The sequence below is a fragment of the Callospermophilus lateralis genome, chromosome 10 (genome assembly GCF_048772815.1).
Source record: "Callospermophilus lateralis isolate mCalLat2 chromosome 10, mCalLat2.hap1, whole genome shotgun sequence".
NCBI lineage: Eukaryota > Metazoa > Chordata > Mammalia > Rodentia > Sciuridae > Callospermophilus > Callospermophilus lateralis.
The window spans coordinates 41,708,435-41,718,027 of record NC_135314.1 but is presented as its reverse complement, the minus strand read 5'-3'; the positions used below and the strand labels follow the sequence as shown (position 1 = coordinate 41,718,027).

The 9,593-nt window shown below is 38.3% G+C and overlaps 1 pseudogene; it reads right to left on the bottom strand.

Annotated features, from left to right (window-relative positions):
* Nucleotides 1-5,692: 5,692 nt before the first annotated feature.
* On the bottom strand, nucleotides 5,693-6,124 carry LOC143642214 (M-phase phosphoprotein 6 pseudogene; annotated as a pseudogene).
* Nucleotides 6,125-9,593: the final 3,469 nt, after the last annotated feature.

Genomic DNA, 9,593 nt, shown 5'->3' with positions numbered 1-9,593 from the left:
ACTCACAAGAGATTGTGTAGAAGACTGAAAAGAGTCTTGTCTCAATGATGGGAAATAATTACCCTTAAACACTGTTTCAGTTCCACCTAACAAATCTTACAAATAAGACCCAAATAGCTTAAAACTGTATCCCAGAACAAAGCTCAAGAATATTTTTAGGGCCACAACCACAACCAAAGTTCTACTCATGCCTCAGAAGGGGCTTGTCTTCAGCGTCCTCTGCTGTGGATCTGAGGAGACTCCAGTGAAACCAGCTATATCCCAAATGGCGCCAACTATCAGTAGATCCAGAAGGTGATCAAAGATGGGCTGGTCATCCATGAGCTTGCTACTGTCTATTCCCTGGGCTCAATCTGGAAAAACGCCTTGGCCTGCAGGTAGAGCAGTCACATGAGCATAGGTTAGAATAGGTAACCTGGAGGAGAGGGTGAGAGTTGTGCACCAGGTTCTCATAAGAGACCGTGAATCTAGATATTTCCACTTGTACCAGAGCCTGTACCTGGAGATGAAGGAACATGGCCCCAAACACAGCAGATTCTCATGGAGCATGTCTACAAGCTGAAGGCAAATAAGGCCTGTGAGAATCCTGACTGGCCCAGCTGAGGCCATGGGTCTGACATCAGGGAAGACAACCACCTTTGTGAAGAGCATCTCCAGGCCAAGAAAGGAGGAGGAGATCATCAAGACTGTGCAAAGATGAAGAGGCCCAGAAATGAAGCTCTACCTCCTGTGTGGCCTTCTTACTTACATAGACCAGTCATTCAAATAAAAGAAGCCTTGATCTGTGTGGGAAAAAAGTCAGAGAATATTTATAGGAATCCAGAAGTGGCCAGGAGCCAACAGGCACCCAGACCTCCAGTCAAAGCTTTAACAGAAAGACAAAGGGGTAGAATAATTAATGTCGTCCATAATGAGGAGAAAATATTCAGGTGAAATCAACCCATACCTGACACAGATAAAAGAATTAGCAAACAAGGTCATGAAAATAATTTTTATAATTATGTCTCAGGCTTTAAAAAGTTAGGCATATGGAAGGCATATTTTTAAAAGACCCAAATTAAGCTTAGTTATGTGTTGTGGTTTGGGTGTGAAGTGTCCCTGAAAAGCTCCTGTGTTAATGCACGGATATTTGTAAGTGAAATGATAGGATTGTGACAGCCATAACCTAATCACTCTCTCCTAGTTTGAATGGGCGAGGTGGTCACTGTAGGAGTGTGGTTGGAGCAGATGGGACACTGGAGGCTGCCCTCAAAGGGTTTTTTGCCCTGTACCCCTTTTCCCTTCTCTACTTGGATACTTCCTGGTCACCTTGAGCACAGCACTCCTCCACCATGCCCTTCCGCCATGATGGTCCGCTTCACTTTGAGCCCAGAGCAGTGGAGTCAGCACACCATGGCCTAAACCTCTGAAACTGTGAGCCAAGATACTTGTTCCTCTAAGGTTTTCTTGTCAGGTATTTTGGTCACAGTGACACAAAGCTGACTAACACTCTATGGAAACTATAATATTTGAGACTGAATTAATGATAGATTACTGTAGTGGAAACTACCACAGTGAAACATAAAGATAGAAGTAAAAACAACTTTGAAATGCAGTAGCATCAGTGAGCTGTGAGACAGTTTCAAGGGTTTTCATGATGTGTAACGAAGTTCTGAAAGAAAAAACCAACCCAGAAATCTATCTCCCAAAAGCTAAATAACAGCTTCCTTAAATACAGTAAAGTCAAAAGTAGTTCTAACTATCTGAATAAATAAATGTCGGTCTGTTATAAAAATATCTTTAAAAGATAAAACCATTTAAATAAAAATAACAGCGGAGGCAGGAGATATGCATACATAAAATGACAATTAGAGCATCCGGGTCAAGAACAACAACCCTAAGATTCTTGTCCTGTGTGACATGGTGTGTCATGTGATGGTCGAGTGTGATCATTTAAAGATGCAAACATTCAATAATAAGAGGGAGTCTTACCTAATCACTAAGGAAAGGGAATAATAAAAAAGTGAAAAATGAGAGATGGAGCAACAGGAACGCTCCTGCTTTGCTAGTGTGAGGCTCCATTCCAGAAGAGGGTTTTTTCAGTTTCCCACAAAATGAAACATGACCTTACCACATAACCCAGCAATGTGTTTCCAGGCATTTACCCCATGCATTGAGACGTGTCCTCACAAAAACCTGTGCAAAATTTTTATAGCATCTTTATTCATATTTGCCAAATCTGGAACCAAGATGTGTTTCAAAAAGTGAATGTGAGGACTGTGTGTAACTCAGTGGTAGAGCACATGCCTAGCCTGCTGAGACCCTGGGTTCCATCCCCAGCACCACAAAATAAACAAAAGAAATCCAGTGTATGTGCTACATCCATACAATAGAATAGTATTCATGGATAAAAACTGAGATTTCATAACACCAAAAGGCATGAAAGAATTTTATCTTATCTATTTATTTATGACAGGGAAATAACATGGATAATTGACTATATGCCTATGGCGTGGGCATATTATTCTCTGAAAGATCTTTAAGAGCATAGTGCTTAGTGGTGCCCTTCCATCTAAAGGGGCTAGATGCTCTCCAATTGCAAGTGTAGCGTGTGGGCTAGAAGTGTTCATCCATGCTAGGGCACTTGCGTAGCATGTAAGTTTAGGACATCTCAAGTATGAGGAGTTTTAAAAAATCATTGATTGCAGGGATTCAGGGGTGTGAAGAGGATGAGTAGTAGGTTTTTAGAGCAGTGAGTTTATTCAGTATGATGTTATAATGGTAGATACACAGGACAATATTCATTTTTCAAATCCCATAGAATTATATAATCCAGTACAAAGAGTGAACTCTAATGTCAAGTGTCAGCTTTGGATTAATAGAAGTACATCCGTATTTGTTCATTTGAGGTAGAGTGCTTGCCTGGCATGCACGGGTCCCCATGGTTCAAGCCCCAGCACTGCTAAAAAACAACAAAAGTGTATTAGTATATAGATATGTATCCACAGCAGGTATCACTGTAGTAAGTATACTGCACTGTAATGCAAGATATCAATAAGAAAAAGAGGGGCCAACATGGGAACATTTCAGGATTTACATTTTAAGACCCAGGATGCATTTGGAAAAAGCATTTGCAATTCTATCTAGTTGTCTTTTCAGTTTTGAAGAAGGTCAGCGAGATCCCTTAAAGTGTTCTTCCTGTGTCACACGCAACTCAGCGAGGGTCCCTATTGTCTGCTCACTTTTAAAACCCAAAATTTATACTAAAAAATCCATTAATTAGAAATAATTTCACTTCTAGAAACTTAAAGGTAATAATCAAAAGTTAAAGAATACAAAGATTTTCTAAAGGGAATTGGTTAAATTATGAAAACACCCATATTAAGGCATGATTGAAGTTAGCCATTAGAATCATTTTATCGTCAGTTCTTAGGAATGATGTAACTGGTACATAGCTTTTGAAGGAAAAGAGTTTCAGTAGATCCAAATTGTTTTGAAATGTGACTTTTAAAAAGCTTGCGAAGGTTTAGTAGGTAGAAGGATTGTCATCATTTTTCTTTATACTTTTATGCACCCCAGGTTGATTTTGTTTTCTTTAAGCAAATGTATTGCATTTATACTTCAACCCAGAAAAGATGAAGCTGCCAGGCCTGGGGGCACACACCTGCAATCTCATCTTCTGGAGAGGCTCAGGCAGGAGGATCTCGAATTGGAGCCTGCCTGGGCAACTTAGAGATACCCTGTCTCCAAATAAATGACAAGAGGGCTGGTGTATAGCTCAGTGTAGAGCACTTATTTGCCTAGCATATTCCTGGATTCAATTCCTGCACCACCCCCTACAAAGAAAGGGCAGGGGGGGGGTTGGTGAAGAAAGGAGTGAGGGAGGAAAGGAGGGAAGTCAAAGAAGGAGGAGGAGGAGGAGGAGAAGGAGGAGGAGGAGGAGGAGGAGGAGGAGGAGGAGGAGGAGGAGGAGGAGAAACAATAAAGGAAGGGGAAGGAGAGAGGATACAAAATTCAAGCAGGAAGAGATAATGATAACCTCATTTTACTCACTGTAGTATTTATAGTGATTGTCTTTGTAGAATTCAGAGGGGCTGGAGATGTTGTTCAGTGGTAGAGTGCTTTCCCAGCATGCACAAGGCCCTGGGTTTGGCTCGAACACCACACACACACACACACACACACACACACACACAAAATAGTTCCATAAACTTGATAAATTACATTATCACTTGTTGAGCTACCTTAAAAATGTCATAAATGCTATACCCAATGGTTGCACACCTGTGATCCCAGTGTCTGGGGAGGCTAAAGAGGGAGGATCACAAGTTTAAGGCCAGCTCAAGAATTTGGTGAGACCCTATCTTAAAAATTAAAAAGAAGGGTTAGGGATGTAGCTCAGTGGTAAAGCCACCCTGGGTTCAACCCTTAGTATTCCAACCCCCCCATAAAAAGAATGTCACAGATGTCTTTCTATTTTTAGGCCTTACACCTCATTGCCACCAGTGGAGCGCCAGGACTAGCGAACCCAGAAAAAATTTCCCCGGTATTCCTGGACTTCTTGAATAAATGTCTTGAAATGGATGTGGATAAGAGAGGCTCAGCAGGGGAATTACTAGAGGTAAATTTGGAAATGATGTGATTTGGGGGAATATTGACTCTTTTTGAATAACCAACAGAAAGTTTTCATTTCACTGTTCATTGACCACTACCAACAAGGCAGCTGCTACATTTTAGGGTTTCATCTGCCAGGAGTAAAAGTTTAATTTCATGATAGTTTGTTGTGGTATATTATCAAATATCAGGTCCATTTGATGCTGGTGTGAGTGTATTAATGGGCTGTTTAACTGTCGATCTTTAGAATTTAGAACAATTAAAAACAACTGTTTTCAAAACAGCTTATGAAAGTTATGGTTGTGACTTTGAGAGTTTGGGCAGGTATTAAAATTTGGGTTGTTTAAGTCAATTGTATTCATAAGTAGTCTTCAGGCCTTAGTTGAAAGAACATGTTTTGCTTCTAAATTATGCACTTTTTGTTTCCTTTCTTTGGAAGCACCCATTCCTGACTATGGCAAAACCACTCACAAGTTTAACGCCACATATCTTGGCGGCCAAGGAGGTTCTCCAGAAAAACTACTGAAATGCCATCCTATTCTTTTTTGTGTGTTTGGAAACAGATGTTTATTAACATAGCATTTTTAAAAAATTAAATGCCTTAAACAAAAAACAATACCATAAAGTGAAAGACCTGGTAGCATGCAAATACTTCAGGTTGGAGAGGCATGTTTGCTCTTGATGAATGTACATATAATAAATTCCTATGACATTTGACTCCAAAATTAATGTATGAATCAGTTGGACATGATTATATGACTAATATTTTAAAGTAAAGCATAATCTTAAAGGCAATTTAAACACTGGCATTAATCTACAGGAGTCCATTCAAGGTCAGTGACTGGAGAGCTATATAAAAAGAATGCTGTGCCTATGTACATCTGTGAGATTCAGGCTCAACTTCTGCTTTTGACGAACCTGACTTGGAAAAGGATGTATAACATCCATTACACACCTGTTTCAAACACAGTCTGTTTCTAAAATTACACATCTCTTTGCAAATAAAATCAACTATTAATAGCTAAAAGAAGCCACTGGGATGGGCTCTGAAGTCTGCTGTTCTCACTGCCACCCCGAGACATATTTTAAGGCACCATTTTTAATCTTGGGGGTTTAAGAACATCTTCTTTGCTTTAACTGGTTCTAGGTCTCCAATTTCATCTTCTTCATAATTGGCATGGTCTCCTTTCTTGGCAAACTTTTTTCCAGTTGTCCCCCCAAGGTCTCATATCTTCTAGCCATTTCCTCACCTGACACATCAAGCTCTACTATTTCATCTTCATCTTTATCTTCGGCTTTCTTCTTAGCATTCCTCTGAAGCATCAATTTCTCAACTTCAGGATTAAATCCTCTGAATGACATTCCTCCACACAGATCTTCACACTGCTCCTCTGTTATGACACTCTTTCTCTTTAAGCTCTGGCAAATCCAAGTTCCAGTGCTCTTCACTGATGATCTTCTTTTCTTCTTCCTCTAGTTGTTTCTTGGTTTCCGAGTCCAGTCCCCTTTGCATGAACTTCATGCACAGCAGGTTCTTTCATGAAGTTGGTCTTGCGCTCAGCCGCCGTGCTGGCTGCATTGCCGGCATCCTATTCTTTAATTTTCTGAAAAGAAAAATTTTTAAAACTTTATTATAATAAAGTGTTCATTATAATAAAGTGTTCATTGTTGTAAATTTGCCATTTTAGCCCTGTTAAGTGGACAACTCAGAGGCATTAATTACACTCACAATATTGTACAACCTTCTGTTTCCTGAACAGTTTTGTCCCTCCAAACAGAAGCTCTGCCACCATGTAAGTAAGAACTCCCATTCCTCCTCCTCCACCCCCTGGCTGCCACCATTCTTTATTTTTCTTTTATTTGTTCTAATTAGTTATACATGGCAGTAGAAGGCACTTTGACACATCATACACAAATGCAGTATAGCTTCTCATGTTTCTGGTTGTACATGATGTAGAGTCACATCAGTCATGTGGTCACACATGCACCTAGGGTAATAATGTCCACTCTTCTTCGTACCCCATACCTGGCTCCCCTCCTTTCCCTCCCCTCTGTCTAATCCAAAGTAACTTTATTCTTCCATAGCCACGCTCCTTATGATGAATTAGTGTCAAAATATCAGAGAAAACATTTAAACTGTGGCTTTTGGAATTAGCCTATTTTGCTTAGTATGATATTCTCCACTTCCACTCATTTACTGGCAGATGCCATGACTTTGTTCTTCTTTAAAACTGAGTAATATTCCATTGTGCATATTGACCACATTTTCTGTATCCGTTCCTCTCTTGAAGGACACCTAGGTTCGTTCCATAGTAAAGCTATTGTGAGTTGAGCTACTTTATAGCATTGATGTGGCTGCATCTCTGTAGTATGCTGATTTTAAGTCCATTGGAAATAGACTGAGAGGTGGAATAACTGGGTCAAATGGTGGTTTCATCCCAGGTTTTCTTAGGAATCTCCATACTGCTTTCCATGATGGTTACATCAATTTGCAGTCCCACCAGCAATCTGTGAGTGTGTCTTTTCCCCCATATCCTCACCAACATTTATTTTTGCTTATCTTCTTAATAATTGCCATTGTGACTGAAGTGAGATAAAATCTGAGAGTAGTTTTGTATTTCTCTAATTGCTAGAGATGTTGAGCATTTTTTCACATATTTGTTGATACATTTCTCTTCTGAGAATTGTCTGCTCAGTTCCTTAGTCCATTTATTGATTGGGTTATTTGGTTTTGGGGTGTTAAGATTTTTGAGATCTTTATATATCCTGGAAGTTAGTGCTCTATCTGATGTGCGTGTAGTAAAGATGTTCTGCCACTCTGTGGGCTCTCTCTTCACATTATTGATCATTCCCTTTGTTGAGAAGAAGCTTCTGAGTTTGAATCCATCTCATTTATTGGTAAGGAATATTGTTTTATGGCCCAGAATATGATCTGTTTCAATGAAAGTATGAAGTGCCCTTAAAGGGAAAGGAGTTCTGTAGTTGTTGGGTGTTGTATTCTATAACGTCAGTTAGGCTGCGGTAGTTGATACTGTTCCTCCAACCTTCTATTTGCCCATTTAATGTATTTACTGAGAGACAGGTATCAAAATCTCCCACGATGGTTGGTAACTGTTTCTCCCTTTCATTCTGTTGATTTTTGCTTTATATATTTTGAAGCTCTGTTATTAAGTGCAAGAGCATTAATTATTGTCGTATCTTTCTTCAGGATTTCTATTTATGGTAACACTTTTGCAGTTTATTTTATCTGATATTAATACAGCAGTTCCAACTTTTCGTTATTCATTTTTACATTATTATTTTTCTGACTTTTTAACTTTCAATCTATCATATAGCTTTAGATTTTAAGCACATCTTTTGTAGACATGATTAAGTCTTGATTTTTTTGATCCATTCTGATAATCTCTGCCTTTTAACTGGGTGTTTAATTCTGTCCAATGTATTACTGATATATTTGGACTTAGACCTCATATTTTGCTCTTTGTTTTCTGTTTGTACCATCTGACCTTTGCTCTTCTGTTTTTCCTTTTCTGTAATCTTAAATTTTAACCATCAACTTAGAGTTAATGTTTTTATTTAAAATGTAAAAAACTTCTAAGACCATCAATATTACTTTATTTTTTTAAATTTTTTTTGGTACCAAGGGGGTACCCAGGGGCACTTAATCACTGAGCCACATCCCCAGCACCCCCCCGCCTTTTTTTAATTTTTAGAGACAGGGTCTCAGTACATTTTTTAGGGTCTTGCTAAGTTGCCGAAGCTGGCTTTGATACTCCTGCCTCAGCCTGAGTCTCTGGGATTGCAGACACATGCCACCACACTCGCCTAGTCCATACTAATTTTAACCTCCTATTATATGCTGCAGTTCTGACAAGAATTCCATTTCCATACCTGATAAATCCCACCATACGATGCTGTCATTTTTCTTTAAACTGTAGGATATTTTTAAATGAATTAAGAGAAAAAGTGATAGTTTGAAACTATGCTCCTGCATAATTTACATAGTTACCATTTCTGACACTCAAATCTTTCTGAGGATCTGATCATCTACTGGTACCACTTTCCTTTAGTCCAGAGACCTTCATTTAGTATTTCTTGGAGTACAGGTCTGATGGTGATGGGTTCTCCCAGCTTTCCTTTATCAGAAATTGTCTCCATTTTCTCTTAATACTTTATATATGTATTTCAATATATAAAGTGTATACACATATAAAGTATATACATATATACACACATTGTATGTATTCATGTTAATGTAGTCATTTGGTTTTTTTTTTTGGCTTGATATAGAATTCTGGTTTGACAATTTTTCCTTTCAGCTCTTGTTTAAAAAAATAAACTTTTTTATAGAACAGTTTTTTATTTAAAGAAAAATTGCATAGATATAATGACATAGTTCTCCTATGCTCTACACCCAGGTGGCCTTATTATTACACCTTTTGTTAGTATGGCACACTTATTCAAATTGATGAACCAGTATATTCTGGAAGAGAAGATGGAGAAATAATACACCATTGAGGTCACTTCTTTTTTCAAATTTTTCATAAAATTCACCAGCAAAGCCAACGAAACCCGATGTTTTCTATTTTAGAAGGTTATTAGCTTTTAATTTATTTTCCTTAATAGAAACTAACCTATGCACATTGTCTATTTCTCCCTGTGTGAGTTTGAGTAGTTTAGTTTTTCAAGGAACCCATCATTTTAGCTGAATTATCAAATTTGTGGGCATAGAGTGGTTTGTAGAAACTTTTCTATTGTTTTAATTTTATTGATTTTTCTATTTTTTTTTCCTTTTTGCTTGCTTTAGGCTTAAATTGCTCTTTTGCTTTGGCTTCTAAAACCTAGATTACTGTTTAGCTCCCTCTTCTCTCGTCTGTGTCTTCAGTGCTATAAATTCCCCTAAGTGCACTAAATGCTTACACAGGTCATTGGATAAATTGTGTAATTTTGATAAATTGTAATTTCTTTTGTTCAATTCAAAACATTCAAAAATTACCTTT